The 16,878-nt window shown below is 43.6% G+C and overlaps 1 protein-coding gene across 1 annotated transcript in view; it reads left to right on the top strand.

The window, feature by feature from the left end:
• Positions 1 to 3,646: 3,646 nt before the first annotated feature.
• Positions 3,647 to 16,878, top strand: part of Csnk2a1 (casein kinase 2 alpha 1) — a 42,612-nt gene continuing 29,380 nt past the window's right edge. Inside the window, 2 exon segments of the mRNA XM_036183706.1 lie at positions 3,647 to 3,791; positions 9,563 to 9,714. The gene's annotated coding sequence lies outside the window, so the exon portion shown is untranslated.

The following is a 16,878-nucleotide window of genomic DNA, read 5'->3' as shown; positions in this document are numbered from 1 at the left end:
ACCTCAGCTGTTGTTTGCCAGGTACCACCTTGGTTTCTGGGACAGTATTTTACTTGGCTTGGTACTCACCAAATAGGCTAGGCTGGCTGGTCTTTAAGCCCCAGGGTTCCACCTGCCTTTGTCTGCTCAGTGCCAGCATTACAATTCTGTGCTATCACATCTTTTGGATTTTTCTCCCTCTAGGTTCTTTGGATCAAACTCAGGTCCTCATATTTGGGAGGCATGTACTTTCCCTACTATACTAGGTCTCCAGCCCTCTTTTCCCTCCTTACATGGTTCTTTCCAGTCGTTGCTACGACAATTGCCAACTGTCAAGGCACTGGAGAGTGTTCCATTTAGTATGCAGATGAGATCTTAATGAAGTTGGAGGTAGTCTGACAGTAACCCTGGCAGCCATCTGAGATCCAATCATTTCAACCAGTCTACTTGAGGAGGATCTTCTTGCCTGGTCCTCAAAGGTAAACAGGATCCAGCAAGTAGAAATCCTGGTAGGGGGTCTGGTGGTGTGGCTCAGCCAGTCAAGGCACTTGCTGCCAAGCCTGCCTGACACCCAGTTCCACCTCCAGGCCCCATGCAGTGGAGGAGAAAAGCAGACTCCCCCAAGTTGTTCTCTGATCCCCATCCCCCCTCCCCACACACACAATGTTTGTTTGGTTTTTCGAGACAAGGTTTTTTTGTGTAGCCTTAGCTGTCCTACGACTAGCTCTGTAGACCAGGCTGGCCTAGAATTCAGAGATCTGCCTGCCACTGCCTCCCAAGTGCTAGGATAAAAGGTATATGCCACTATCACCTGCTAAATAAATTTAAAAAAAAAAAAAAAAAGGAAAGAAAGAGAAAAGAAAAAAAGCAATCCTGGTTGTAGTGAGATTCACATCTAAGCACTTGGGAGGTTAAGGCATAAGAATTGTCAAGAGCCGGCCGGTGGTGGTGAGTGCCTTTAATCCCAGCACTCAGGAGGCAGAGGCAGGTGGATCTCTGTGAGTTGGAGGCCAGCCTGGTATACAGAATGAGTTCTAGGAGGGCAAGGGCTGTTTCACAGAGAAACTCTGTCTGAAACCTCCCACCCCCAGCCCCCCCAAAAAGGAATTGTCAAGGGTTTGATCCAGCCTGAGCTAAGGTATGGTAAAATCTTTTCTTTGAAAAAAAAGGAGGGTGGGGGGCTGGAGAGATGACTCAGCAGTTTAGAGCATTTGTTTCTTTTGCAGAGGACTCAGGTTTGGTGACTCATAGCTGGCTGTAACTCCAGCTCTGGGGGATCTGGTGCCTGTCCTCTCTGGCCTTTGCAGTCACCCACCCAAACATGTGCACATGCACACACAATACAATAGATACACAAATAAAAACTCAGGCCACCTAGGCACTGCTCAGGTCAACATGATTATCAGAGAGGCAGATGTGCTAAGCCCAGGAAGACCTCTGCTTCACTGGGACAAAAGCCTGGCTTCCTCGAAGTGGCCCAGTGTCCTGTCCACTCTCCTCCCATAGTCTCGACCCCTTTCTCCCTTAGTCATAGTGTTTCAGCCACTAAGGCTGCCTTCAAATGTAGCAGGCTCTTAGGAAAGCCTTGGGACCTCTGTACCTACGTTTCCCTTCCCAGAGGGAGCTTCTGCACTCACTGCTCCATACTTCAGAACCACTTACCATTTTCCTTCACAGCACTTAGGCTATCTAAAGCTTCAAGCCTTTTTCACATCTACTTTCTTTTTCTTCATAGCCTCCATCTGTCTATCTATCTATCTATCTATCTATCATCTATCTACCTATCCATCCATCCATCCATCCATCCATCCATCTATCTACCTATTTATCCATCCATCCATCTATTTTGAGACAGGATCTGATGTATCTCCGGCTCGTCTCAGACTCACTAATCCCACGTGCTGGGATTGTAGTCGAGGGTCACCAGGCTCAGTTTATACAGACTGTGGGAACTGAACTGAGGGCTTAGTGCAAGCTAGGCAGACACTGTACCAACTGAGCTATAGCCTCAGAGACACACCTCTGGTTTGTTTGTGACTGGTCTCATGAAGCCCAGGCTGGCCTCACACTCCTGATCTTCTTGCCTCTACCTCCCAAGTACTGCCACTACAGGCATGCATCACCATGCCTAGTTGGGGAACCTTGAGATCATCTTGTTTAACCACTTCAGTTCACATATGGGAAAACTGAGGCCCCGGGGAAGAGAATGGCTTTAGACTGCAGACACCCAGAAAATTGTGGATATTCAGGCAATTGGGATCAAACATTACAGAGCTGTCTGGGAGAGGCTCATAAAAGGTAACTGCCACCTCTCTAAAGCCATCACTACATATCTGCAAGCCACCACCGTTCCCATTTCATGGTGGGGGCAGGAGAGTCTCTTTGGGAGCAGAGGTGCCAGTCAGCTGACAAACTGTGAAAGGAAGGCTGGGGAGGGTGGAAAGCCTATCCCTGAAACAGTTATTCTGAGGCAGCTGGGGATAATGGCTGGTACAGAAATAACCCAGCCTCCTCACCCTTGTTTCAGCCCTCACACCTCTGTCCTACCAGAGGTGAGGCTAACAATCAATAGCGTTCAGCAGCATTCATATACACACCAGCTTCTGTCTCCTAGGGGGCTCACAGTCTGATGGAGGAGGTCAGCTAGGGACCTCAGGCTGCTAAGTACCTGGGTTTGGGAGCTCAAAGAGATCCTCAGAAGAGAAGAAACCCCCTGAATAAACTCAACAAATGCATGCAAGTTATTTAGTCCTCAAGTTCAAAGAGAGGGAAGCGACACTGCCAAGTTCCAGGATTGTTTGCAGTCTTAGTGAGTGGAAACATCAGGAGTTTTAGAGAAGGGAAGAACTAAAAAGAAGGGGTTTGACCAAGTCTTTGGGTTTTTTGTTTGGTGGGGGCGGTATTGACCATAAAGCCAAGTGTTTGCTACACAAGTTTTGAGACTCCACAGGAGAATTTTGATCAAAAGGAGAATCTACTCCGGTATACATAGCAGAAAGAGTCCTGTGTCTGTTTGGAGGAGGAAACGTGTGCAAAGAGTGAGGATGAGGGTAGATTGAAAGGCAGAAAACCCTATGGTATTCTGACTAGGCAGCTCTGGGTGGGATTCCATGGAAGGGTTATTACCAGCTTTTCCTAGATTCTAGACTGTAGAATCTAGAGTCACGCCCCCTGCGGTACCCAACTTTCCTTGGTCTAAACTCCGAGTCTGAGGTGGAAAAGTGCTGCTGGAAATCTAAACCGAGACCAGGGGTCCGGGCCGGAGAGACTTCAGTTCCCAGGATGCTTCGCTCTACAGCACGGAAGGTGGCGCATGCTTCTTTGAAGAAAGGAAGGGACTAGCCGGCTAGTCTCTGTCGCTAGGCGTAGTGCGGGAAAGCTAACACAACGCCATCTTCGGCTGGGTCAAACCAACCGTTTGTATGCTTGATGGGACGCTCCTGTTTTGTCTCGTCACCTACTACAGGTTCTGACCAAAATGCGCTTCTCTGTTAGAATTCTCACTACTAAGCTTTACGATGAGAATTCCAGTTCAGTGCCCCAGTCTTATCACCGGAACGCTCCCAGGTGACATAGAACAAGCCACTATGGCGGCACTCAGCCGGAGCCTCCGGGGGCGGGCCGGCTCCACCCTTTCCGGCTCCGCCCGTCTCTGGTTGGGAGGGGGCTTCCGCTTCCGGCATTGGAGGCTGTAGCCTCGCTCTGGTCCCTGCGGCTGGCGGCCGAGCCGTGTGTCTCCTCCTCCGCCGCCGCCATATTGTCTGTGTGAGGAGAGGGGAGCGCGGCTGCTGCCGCTGCCGCTTCCACCGCAGGTACCGAGGGAGCCGTGGGCTGAGGTCATCGGGGCGCGCGGGTGAGCCCAGGCCCAGGCAGCAGGGCGAGGTCGCCCCGCACGCTCTCAGCTTCCTCCCAGGCGGCCTGTCGCCTTCCCCTGCCCCCCTCACCGCACACAGCAGCCGAGGCCCCTGCAGTCCATCCCGGACGCTCGCGGCCGCCCCGGAGGGCGCAGAGCGAGGCAGAGGGATCGGCCGGTGTGAGGGTGGGGAGCTGGCTGTCAGACTCCTGGTTCTTGCGGGAGGGAGGCTGGACTGGGCGGAGACTAAGGGACAACTTGGAGGTGGGGTGGCGGAAGGGGGAAGGGAGCTGGGGGGCGCGCGCGGGTGCTGGGGCAGCGCACCGAGGGATTGGGGCCTGCAGGGCAGAGTGGCGTGGATCCTTGCGCCGCGCGGGGCAGCAGGGAGAGGGGCCTTCCTATGGTTCCTCTGGGCGGGGCTGAACTTCCTACCTGCAGACCCGGTGCAAGGTGGAGGGGGCCCGGGGCGGGGTTGTTGGTGAGGGAGGGCGAGGGAAGCACGGATTGGGGCCGGCCGATCGGGTGGATTTGGGCTTGAGGGCTCCTTGGGGGCCTGGGTGGAGGAGAAGAGGTACGTAGAAGGAGAAAGGTTGGCTAAGAGTATGCTACATGTTAGTGACCTTTTGAAAGAAGAGTACTTTCGAATTAGTTTGATTTTTGCAGTGTTGGAACAGATGTAGATTAGGCCGGTGATGCGTGAAACTTCTGGAGTTTGTTTTGGGGAAGCAAAGTCAGAGTTGGGAGAATTGCTGCCTTGTCTTTGCTTTTGTGGGGGAAGAAAGTGTTCTGAAAAGGTGACAGGTTATTTGGGACGAATTGATTTTTCTTGTAACTGTTGAATTCTTTTGCAAAGGGCCTAGGGGAGAAAAAATGAAAACCAAAGTAGGAAGGGAAGGTTCCCCCTCCCCAAGAGTTGAAGACCTCATTTCGTCAAATAACTGGCGGTATAGGCCAGTGGCAATGAACTAAACTTCCCTAGGTTCTCAAATATCAGAGCCATTGACTTAGCTGTGTTACCTAAACTCTGTAGGCTTTGTTTTCCTACTTGTAAAATGGTGATGGTATTTCCTAGCTTGCAAGTTTATGATAAGGAGTGTCTAAGATAGTTTGTATCAAGCGTTTACTAGACTATGTAGCAGACCATAAGTGCTCAGTAGGTCTGACTTGTTACTAAAGGGGCTAGTTGATATGTTCAGAATTTCTCCCATCTACTGAAGTTTATTGTTAGGGATCACTTTAGCATTCATGTTTGTAGCTATTACAAATCAGTTGGTTATAATTGCTTAGTACACCTGAGGCTGAAAGTCCAGGACAAACGCTAACTTCCCTATATGTCTTCTTGAAAAGTTCACCTGCTGCAGTCTTACCAGGGCAAGTTTGTCCTTCCTTGACTTTGAAATATTTGGCTTTAGTTTGTTATTGGAGGAGGATATGTAACTTGAAGAAAGAAGGAAAGGGTTGGATATTTACTTAGATTGGTTTTATTAATAGTTGCAAACTTAGGTTACTCTTTGGCAACTTTTCTTTGAAACAACTAAGCACACCATACCTGCTTTATTTTGGCTTTTATGGAAAACAAGAACAGAAAGTCAAGTATTCAAGGGGGATCATGAACCAGTTTCTGGGTTACTTGGAAGTTGGAATTTGGATGAACTAGGTAACATTTCCATGGTGTGCTTTTGGTTCTTGCCCCCTGTGTTGCTGTTTGCTTGCTTTTGTGTTTTGAAACAAGGGCTTACTGTATAGCCCAGGATGTCTTGAGTCTACTCGACGACGCAGCCTTCAAAAGTACTAGAATTATAGGTGTGATTACCACATCCAACTTCTTGGTACTGGATTTATCTCTGAACATAACATTTTGTATTCATGAGTGTATACTTTTTTGTCTGTAGGTGAATGTGGAGGCCAGAGGTCTTCCTCAGTTGCTCTCTGCCTTTTTTTTTTTTTTTAATTTATTAAAGTTTTTTTAAAAAATACTTGTTTATTTACTTATTTGTGTGTGTATGTCCATAGAGGTCAGAGGAGAATATTGGATGGATCTCCTGGAACTGGAGCTACAAATGGTTGTGAGCACCATGTGAGTGCTGGGAATTTAACTTAGGTCCTCTGGAAGAACAACCAGTGCTCATAACCACTAAGCCATCGCTCCAGCCGCTTATTCTTTTTTTTTTTTTTTTTTTTTTTTTTTTTTTTTAAAGATCTGATCTGATCTGATGGTGGCGCACACCTTTAATCCCAGCACTCAGGAGGCAGAGGCAGGCGGATCTCGGAGTTGGAGGCCAGCCTGGTTTATAGATCGAGTTCCAGGACAACCAGGGCTACACAGAGAAACCCTGTCTTAAAAAACAAAAAAAAAAAAAGAATGTGTATTTTGTGGGGATATGTGCGTGTACATGAATGCTGGTGGCCAGAAGAGGGTTGGAGACTTTGGAGCTGGAATTATAGGCAGTTGTGAGCTGCCCAATATGTTTGGTGGGAACTGAAAGATCAGACCTCTACAAGAGCAATACTCATTCTTAGTTGGTAGGCTCTCTCTCAGCCCCTCTACCTTATTTTATCTTGAGACAGGGTTTCTGTGTATAACTCTAGCTGTCCTGGGATTTGCTCTGTAGACCAGGCTGGCCATGAAGATCCGCCTGCCTCTGCCTCATGAGTACTGGCATTAAAGGCGTGCACCACCGCTGCCACTACCACTCAACATTTTATTTTATTTTCCTAAGACAGTATCTCACTGAATCTGGAACTACATGATCTAGCTGGACTGGCTGTCCAGCCAGCCGCAGGGATCCTCTTATTTCTCCTTCCCACCTATGCTGAGATTTCTACACCTGACTTTTGTTTTGTTTTGTTTTTCAAGACACGGGTTCTCTGTGTAGCTTTCCTGGATCTCTCTCTCTGTAGACCAGGCTGGCCTCAAACTCACAAAGATCCTTCTGCCTCCCGAGTGCTGGGATTAAAGGTGTGCGCCACCACCGCCAGCCAATTAATTAGGAAGGTTTACTGGTGTATTTCTAATGCTGTTTTCCTTCAGCATATCAGAAATAGCAGGTTTGTTTTCTTGTTTTTTTGTTTTTTGTTTTGTTTTGTTTATCCCCAGAGGTGAGGGCCTTACGCTTGCAAGCGCTCTACACTGAGCTAAATCCTCAACCCCCACCTGACTTTATGTTGATGCTGAGGATTGAATTTAGGGCTGTATGGTTTTATAACAAGCACTTTATGAATTTAGCACCTCCTCAGGCCTGACCAAAACATTTTTTACATCTTACATCATTTAAAGACAAGGAAGACTTTCTTAGAAATTGGATATAAGCCAGGTAGTGATGGTGCTCGACTTTAATCCCAGTACTTGGGTGGCAGAGGCAGGCAGATCTCTGAATTTGAAGCCAGCCTGGTCTACAGAGTGAGTTCCAGGACAGCCAGTGCTACACAGAGAAACCCTATCTTGAGGAGAAAAAAGAAAGAAAGAAAAATTGGATTTAAAGCCTTAACTTGGGCAGATGATGCCCCATCTGTGTGTGTGTCACCATATTTTGATCTACACAATCTGTAAATATACTGTTATATAGTAGAAAAGGACTTTGCAGGTGTAGGTAATGTTAAGATTCTCTGAAAGATTTTGTTTTAAATTATATGTATGTGGGTACTCATGGAGGCCAGAAAAAAGGTGTTGAGTCCCCTGCAGTTAGAGTAACAGACAGTTGTAAACTGCCTGGTGGGGGTTGCTAGGAATGAAACTCAGGTCCTATGGAAGACCAGTACTTGCGCTTACCCACTGAGCCATCATTCCAGCCCCAAAAATCTTAAAATAGGAAATTAATCTGGATCCTGGCTTAGTCACAGACTGATTACATGAGCACCTAAAATCAGTACTTTTCCCAGTTGTATTAGATTGGTATGGGGAAATCAGACAAATTTAAAGCATGAGATGACTCCATTAGGTGCATTTAGATAAGGCTGCAAAGAGAATATGAGAAGGAATGTGTGTAGCCTCTAGTGTCTGACAGCAAGGAAATGGAAACCTCGGTTCTACAACCACAAGGAGCTGAATGCTAACATCTGAAAGAAGTTAGAAGTGGATCCTCTCCAGAGATCTCAGCAAGCAAAATGGCTTTCATATAACTTAATTTTGGCCTTCAGACCCTAACCTAGACAGGCTTACCCAATTTATATATAACACAAGAGAATAAATTTGTGATGATATAAGGCACTACATTGATGGTAATATGGTAGCAGAACACTAGATTAGATTTTGGTACCAGGAGCAGGGTGTACTGTTACCTAAACATAGAAGTGGCAGTGGGTGGAGGCTGGAAGAATTTTGAGGAGTATGATAGAAAAGACCTAGAACAGATTGTTAGTAGGAATGTGGATGTTAATGACTTCACTAGTGAAGACTGAGATAGGAGTGAGTTACATGTTAAAGGCAAACTAAGGAGAGATGACTGGCCAGCAAACTGAGCAGAAGTTATATCTTTTGTTTTTATGGAAGGCAGAGTTTGTAAGTTGATTTGCAAATAAACTTAGTTTTTTGTTTTTTTTTTTTTTAAGCTTAGATGTTCGAGCAAAATGATGAAAGTGAAAGCTTGCTTTAATTTTGAATGGCTTTGTAAGGGAGTGGACCTCTGAAATTAATGAAAGCCCCGTTACATTCTTGATAATTTTACGCCTACAGGAACGTTGCTAGTGTCCACTAAAAGAAGTAGGAAAAATTAAAGAGGATTGTTGGACTAGTGTTGCTTTTCATATAGAGGTGTGTGTGTGTGCGCTCACACCCTTGCCTCAAGTGGAACCAAGCACCTAGGGGATTAGAACACAAAACAGGGTTTTCTTTGGGCAGGACATGGAGTGGATTTTGGATTTACTTTTGGAATATTTCTTCTTATATTTGTGTCCCAAATGTTTTAGTTAATATATTGTAGCCCAGAACATCTTATACCTAAATTAAATGATGAGGTTTTGTTGCTGGTTTTTGTTTTGAGGTAGGATTTTGCCATGTATCCATTGCTAGGCTGAAACTACACCAGGCTGGTTTGGAAGCAGCTTGTTGAGTAACCTCACAAATGCTGGCACTACATTTGTATGCTACCACTCCTGGCTTAGATTTAGATTTTTCTTTTAAACCTGGAAGCATTAGATGAGACTTTTGGACTTTGGGTTGATGCTCTAGTGGTTTGAGACCTTTGGGAACTTAACTTGGTATAGGATGAATGTATTTTGTGGGTAGGAGAATGTAAATCTTTGGAGGCTGGACTGTAGTAGACAATGAACCCCCTAAAATGTTGGTACCCTAATCCCTAGAATATTGTTATGTGGCAGAAGGAAAACTATTTAGGGCAGTGGTTCTCAATCTAATACAGTTCCTTATGTTGTGATGACCCCCCAATCATAAAATTATTTCCATTGCTACTTAATAACTAATTTTGCTACTGTTATGAATCATAATATGTATCCCTTCTGAAAGGGTTGTTCAATTCCCAAAGGGGACTTGACCCACAGGTTGAGAACTGCTGATGGAGGGACTTTTAAGAGACTCAAAGGATTATTCTGTCTCGCCCCTCCCCCTCCCTGGAGCTTTAGTCTTAGCCATGTATCCTTAAAAAGCAAAGAACCTGCTGGATGTGGAAGTCCATGCCCTTACTCCCAGTGTTCCAAAAGCAGAGACAAGTTGAGTCTATGTGTTTGAGGCCAGCCAGGACTATATAGTGAGACCTTATTTTTTTTTTTTTAAAGCCAAGAACTTTGGGTGGAGTCAGAGATTTCATCCTGCCATTCTGGGAGCTGGCAACAGGGAAATTATGAATGCAGCAGCCTTGTGCAGCAAAGAGAACCCTAGCTGACAGTCATCATCAGCGCCAGATCTCCAGTCCTACAGCCATAAGAAAGTAAGCCAACAACCTGAATGAGCTGGGAGCAGATTCCTCCCAGAGCTTCCAGCCAGAAAAACAGCTCGTTGATACTTTGAGCTTGGCCTAGTTGGACGTTCAACAAGACCCAGTTAAGCCCATTCTGCTTTTCTGACTTACAGAAACTGCTATAATTTGTGTTGCTTTGTTTGTAGTAATTTCTTACAGCAACAATAGAAAACTTTACACTGGCATCTGCTAGCTTTATTTCAGAACGTTAGGGTGGTGATTCTCTAGGAAACAAAGGCAGCAAAGATTATTTACAGAATAATGGTATAGAGTAGAACTGATGCCTTGTGGTTGATGTTCAAAATGTGTATGAGTGTGTGCCCGTGGGGACCAGAAGAAGGCATTGGTTCCACTGGAACTAGAGAGAGTTCTAGATGATTGTATGCCTCCATGTAGGGGCTGAGAATTGAACTGGGGTTCTCTTAACCCAAGTGCTCTTAACAGCTGAGCCATCTCTCAAGCCCTTGATGTTTAAATATTCTGTTCTTGTCCTTAGATGCAATATGAAGGGACTAGATAACCTGCTAAAATGCTGGTTCTAGTGCTGAATCACTTTGGCAGCATCACTAAGTTGGTAGTGTCTGTCTGTCCTCTTACAGTTCAGCTCACTCAAAGTTATTTTCCCTACCATTGTCATTTGAGGTTAGATTTAGCAATCATATCTACAAAATGTAGTTTATTTGTTTTTGAGAAAGGATCTCATCCTGTAGCCCAGACTTTCCTGGAACTCACGGTGATTCCCTGCCTTGGCCTTCCAAGTGCTGGTATTACATGTGGGATCCACTGTGCTCCTTGGCTTTCTTCTTTAATGGTGTCCTCAAGTTGGAATCATAAGATTTGGACTAACTAAACATTAGAGTAGAGAGTAAGACCATTTCTTTCATTGAAATACAGTTGACAAAATAACATTTCAGGTTATGAAGGATTTTTGAGATTATATGCTTGAGTTTGGTTTTTAGACTTTACAGTAAGGAAAATTACCCTCTGAAGGGCAACCAAGAACATTCTAGAGCTTTCCAAAGGATCCTGGTCAAGGCAGTAGTCGTGGCTTTGGACCTGTATTCCCTGATTACCCTAAAATACTTGGGACTGTAATTAGTTCTTTCTGCCTACTTCGTCATTGAGTCATTGTGAGGATTAGTTGAAAGACTATATAAACACATTTAGCATGATACCTAGCACAGAAGATGTCCCCAACATATTAACTGTTTATAACATTTATGGTAACTTGGCAACTTGACTGTAAATATATAATTGCATAAACTTACATCTGATGTGATTTGCCATTTGATTTGCCAAGGACTTAGCATTTTCAGACAATAATTAATAATGCTTGTAATAACTGATTTAAAATTATAAGCCAGATATGATGGTGCACAGCCTTAATCCCACTACTTGGGAAATAGAGGCTGGTGGATCTCTGAATTCAAGGCTAGCTTGGTCTACACAGTAAATTTTAGAATAGCCAGGGCTGTGTAAAGAGAACCTGTCTCAATCACAATTCACTGAGTCACCAGGGCCAAGTTTCTTGCACAAGAATAATGGCCGCTTAAGCCTAAATTTCTTTGGACTCATAAGATGGATGGTTTCAAAATGGCATATTTAGTTGTTGCCTAATGGATGGATACAGACAGACAGACAGACACATGCACACACTCACGCACAGGGCGGGGTGAGCAGGACTAGAGAGAAGTGTAGGCCATCTAGCTTTATTTTATTTTATTTTATTTTATTTTATTTTTTGTTTCCTTTGGGTTAGTTGGTTTGTTTGAGACAGGGTCTCATGTAGACCAAGCTGACCTCAAACTCATGCAGTCCTGCTGCTGGCCTATGAGTACAGGAATTTGGGTACAAACCACCATACCTGACCCAGTTAGCTTGTTTGATTTTTCTTTTTTGTGTTTTTCTTTGTTGGTAGGGTCTCATATAACCTAGACTGGCCTTGAATGTGCTGGAATTATAGGTACTCACCACTATGGCTGGTTTATGTACCACTGGGAATCAAATCCAGGGCTTTATGCATGCTAGGCAAGCATTCTACTATCTGAGCCCCATTCCTCAACTCCTAGCTAGCTATTTGAATGAAGAAATATGGCAGCTGTTTAGGTTATAGATAGAATGTGTTTGTGGTTTTGAGACTAAGTTTTAACTATGTAACTGATTGGCCTGGAACTCACTATATAGATCAGGTTGGTCTTGAACTCAAGAGATCCTTCTGAGTGCTGGTGTTGAAAGACTTGTGCCACCATCCTTAGCACTTCTTTCATCTTTTATTATTATTTTTTAAATTTTTTTTGAGCATAACTCTTGTAGCCCAGACTAGTCTCAAATTCACTAAGTATCTGAGGATGATCTTGAGCTTCTGCTCGCCATCCCTCGACTTCCCAAGTGCAGGGATTATAGTCCTAAATCCTATAATTTGTGTGTCACATCTCAAATGCCCCCACTTCATTTGTTCTTTTAACACTGTGATCTTAGGATATTTTCTGGGTTGTGTGGTTTTGTTTTGTTTTTATTAGCTGAAACATTTTAGTGTGCTTGGAAAAGTGAACAGTTTTTTTCCCCCACAGAAAAGAAACAATTGATAATTTCTAGCCAATATTTAAATATTTTGTTACAGATCAGAATCCAGCAGTTGACCAAACATGTTATAGAAATCAAGGGTTGAATCTTTTAAAAAGTTTGAGATAATAAATAATCACATCACAAGATAAAGCTAGGAGTGGTGGTGTTATTGGTTTCTGCAAATTATGTGTCTTTTAGCCTTAGATAGACAAAAAACAAGCTAGGTGGTGGTGCAACGCCTTTAATCCCAGCACTTGGAGGCAGAGACAGGCGGATCTCTGTGAGTTCGAGGCCAGGCTGGTCTACAGAGTGAGATCCAGGAAAGGCACAAAGCTGCACAGAAAAATCCTGTCCCTGCCCCCCCCCCCAAAAAAAAACCCTACTTAACAACAGTTGCTATGGTAGGTGAGCTCTTTTTACATTGTGATGTTTTCTTACATGAAAAAAGTATTGTTACCTAGAAGTTTTAGAAATTAAGTGTAATGGTTAGAGGAATTTTATAATTTGTATGTCAGATCTCATACCTTTCTCGTCTGTTCTTTTAACACTGAGTCTTGTGAGGATTTTTTTGAGTGGTTTTTATTAGCTGAAACATTTTAGTCTTAGAAAAGTGAGCACTTGGAATTTTTCTAGTTATGACTAATGCTCTAATGAGCATTTCTCAATTTAGCTATCTGATGTTCTATGAATTTTAAGAAAATCATCCTATTAAAAATGAATGGGGTTGGGGATTCAGCTCAGTGGTAGAGCACTAAAAAAGGCCCTGGGTTCAGTCCTCAGCTCTGGCAAAAAAAAATACAAAAACAAAAACAAAAACAACAACAACAACAAAAAAATGGGTGGAGCTGGAGAGATGGCTCAGCAGTTAAGAACACTAGCTACTTTTCTAAGAGGGCCTGAGTTCAGTTCCTAGCACTCATGTAGTGGCTCACAACCATCTGTAACTCCAGTTCCAAGGCATCTGATGCCTTCTTATGGCCTCTATGAACAGAAGATAAGAAGTTCTGGTAATATGTGCCTATGAGATAGAAGCCAATCTACATAGTATGTATAGTGTGTGTGTAATATATAATATATATCTACAATTATATAGTATGTCCTGTCTCAAGAAAAGATACTCCCTCTAAAATTTATTAGAAAATTGTGTCACTTTTGTATCAGAAAGTATAAAGTAGATGAATGCTTGCTATACTTCTGACAGGTACTGTACTAAGGACTTCTAGATATCCTTGCCCTCAACTTCACAATTGGCTGGCATTTTGCCATAATAAATATACTGTGTTTCAGCTTAGTAGCTTTTGGTGGTACCATGAGGACCTTCCTTTGCCCTGGGTGTAATTTCTAATACAGCTGTAGGAACTGGATGGGAGAGAACTGGATTTAGAATTAGTTGAAGTTGCTAGGGACAGGAGGGCTAGGAGGCTAGTAGGAAGAACTCTACTCTGAGAGTTGAGGATCAAAGCTCCACAACCTCTCAAGCTTTGGTTTTTGTCACCTCTACAGCTGGAGTAATAGCTACATGGGATGACTTACTTACTATTCTTCAGTTTCTTCATCTGTAAAATGGGGATAGTACCCTACACCTCCGAGAATTTTTGTGAAGATTATTAATGAAATCACCAGCTGTTACCATGTTGCTACTCTTTATTTGTGATTTTCACTTTCTGATGCCAAGAGTTCTTATTTTTTAGAGAGATTCTTGACTTGTACATCTTGTTTCTGGTATGGCCTGCCGGGTGAGTGAGGTACTGAATTGCTGTTTAGGTGTGGATCAGTAAGTCAATCACACCCAATGTAGGTCGCCTCCATTACCCACGGACAGACAGATCTAAGATTCTTCTTTATTTATTTATTTATTTATTTATTTATTTACTCACTTACTTACTTACTTGTTTATTGATTGATTGATTCTCCATATCTAGGATTCTCTTGTTTCTAGATTGAATTCATCTTGTTTCAGACTCAGGAAGAGTTCTAGGTTTGTTCATCTCTAGACCTCATGGCCTTTAATTAGAAGTATTATTTTTTTAATATTTTAATTATGTGTATTTGTATTAGTCTATGTGTGTGTGGGGGGGTGTGTGCATGTGAGTGTTAGGTGTTCTAGGAAGACAGAGGATCCCCTAGAGCTGAGTTACAGGCAGTCATGAGCCACCTGAAATAAGTCTCAGGAACTGAACTCCTGTATTGTAAGAGCAGTATGCACTCAAACCCTGAGTCATCATCTCTCCAGTACCTAGAGATGGTATTTTCAGTGATATTGTAATCATAGATGGGAATTACTTGCCTATACTGTATTAAGAATGTACCTATAGCATCTTTTCTGTACTGCAGTCTCTTGTTTCTATGAATTTGGGGTTTTTTTGTTCGTTTGCTTTTGATTTTTGAGACAAGGTTTCTCAAACTTTGTAAACCAGCCTCTGCCTCCTGAGTGCTGAGATTAAAGCCGTGTGCCACCACTGCCCAGCATATGCATTTGTTTTTATTTTGGGTGTTTTTTGTTTTTTGTAGTCCTGACTGTCCTGGAACTCTATTGAGACCAGGATTGACCTGCCTCTGCTTCTTGAGTGCTGAGATCAAAGGCATGTGCCACCACCACATGATTTGTTTTTATTTTAAGTGGGCTCTCTTCATGTAGTTCTGGCTGGCATGGAGTGTGCTGAGATCCTCCTGCTTCAGTCCCCAAGCCCTAGGATTGTGGGCATATATCACCAGGTCCCTACTTCTTTTTTCTTTAAGTTTATGTATATTGTTTGTTTGGGTTTTTTTTTTCTTTCTTTGAGACAGGGTTTCTCTCTGTAGCTTTGGAGCCTGTCCTAGAGCTCACTCTGTAGACCAGGCTGGACTCAAACTCACAAAGATTCACCTGGCTCTGCCTCCCAAGTGCTGGGATTAAAGGCGTGTGCCGCCACCACCTGGCAAGTTTTTATGTATATTTTTAAATGTTAGGTAAGTGTTCTATCACTGGGGTATGCATGTGCATGCACATGCGCACACCCTTGACCCATTTTTGTTGACTTTTTATCTTTGTGTATGGCATATGGATGCATACTGTGCCGTGTATATGAGCGGAGCTTAGAGAACAATGTTTGGGAGTAGTTTCACTTCTACTACATGGTACCTGGGGATTGAGTTCAGGTTAGGCTACAGGTGCCTTTACCCACTGACCCATGCACTGTGTAGACCAGACCAGACCAACAGAACTTTCAGTGATTGATCTTTCTCTCTCTGCCTGTCTGGCTTGGCTTTGATTTGGGGAGGGGTGGATTTTGTTGTTCTTTTGGGGGTAGGAGGGTGGCATGCTGGAGAGTAAACCCTGGGTCTTGCCCATACTAGGTAAGCACTCTACCACTGAGCTATACCTCCTGCTTTGCTGTATAGTTTTAAGTCATAAACTGCAATGGGGAAATGAATGGGTAGTCCTATGTGAGACAGCGTTGAGATAGGGAATTAGTCTATAGCCCAGGCTAATCTGGAACTCACTGTTTTAGCCCAGACTGGCTTTGAACTCAGCAAGCCTCCTGTCTCAGTCTCCCAAGTGCTGGGATTACAAGTATGAGCCACTACACCCAGCTGGGACATAAATTCTTTTCTGTTTTTATAGAAGTGATATGACTTGTTGCAAATAGGGATGAACTCTTATATACATGCATGCATAGAGGTCAGAGGACAACTTTTGGGAGTCAGTTTTTTTGTTTGTATCATGGGGATCCTTGAGATTGAAATCAACAGTCATTTGGCTGGCCCAGTAAGACTCTTTGTTTACAAGTGCTTTTGTTTGTTTTTAAGATGTGGTCTCACTGTATCTCTGACTATCCTGGAACTTGTAGTTATGACCAGGTTGGCCTTGAACTTGTAGGGACCATCCTACCTCTGTCTCCTAAGTATAAGGCTTACAGGCACATACCACCATGCCTGGCATAAGTCATAAACTCTCTCATTTATTTTTGTTTTCTCTCCTTTTGGGGTTGGGGTTTTTGAGACAAGGTCTTGGCTTGTATAGCCAAGGTTGGTCTTTAAGGTAATCCTTCTGTCTTATTCTCCAGCATGCTGAGATTACAGGGGTAAAGCATAATGCACAGTGAACAGTATATTTTTTGGGTGTGTGTTTCTGTGGGTTGAACCTAAGGCCTTGAACATTCCAGGTAAGTGCTCATAATTGAGCTCTAGCCCCAGTCTCTAGACTCTTTTGTCCCTTTTTCTTTTGGTTTTTGTCTCCATGGAAGATTGAACCTGTGGTTCTGCACATACTAGATAAGTACTCTTCCCAGCACTCATCCTTTAAAAGACAAAGCTTGGAGGGGGTTTAGCTCAGTGCACTGTAGAGCGCTTGAAGACCCTGGGTTCGGTCCTCAGCTGGGGGGGGGGGGTTGGTAATCAAAACAGTAAATTTTCAAACATGTTGAGGTTTTTGGTTTTTTTTTTTCCCCTATGTACGTTTGTTGGAGATTATTTTCATTATTTACTTCTATTCATCTGTCTTTCTGATCAGTTTTCCTTCCAAAATATTACATTCCACACTTTAATGTACTGAAGAATTTCAGGTAACATTCCTTAAATATACACTGG

This window comes from Onychomys torridus, chromosome 4 (genome assembly GCF_903995425.1).
Source record: "Onychomys torridus chromosome 4, mOncTor1.1, whole genome shotgun sequence".
Classification (NCBI taxonomy): Eukaryota; Metazoa; Chordata; class Mammalia; order Rodentia; family Cricetidae; genus Onychomys; species Onychomys torridus.
Note: the sequence above shows the minus strand (reverse complement) of the source record. Positions and strands in the feature narration are given on the sequence as shown.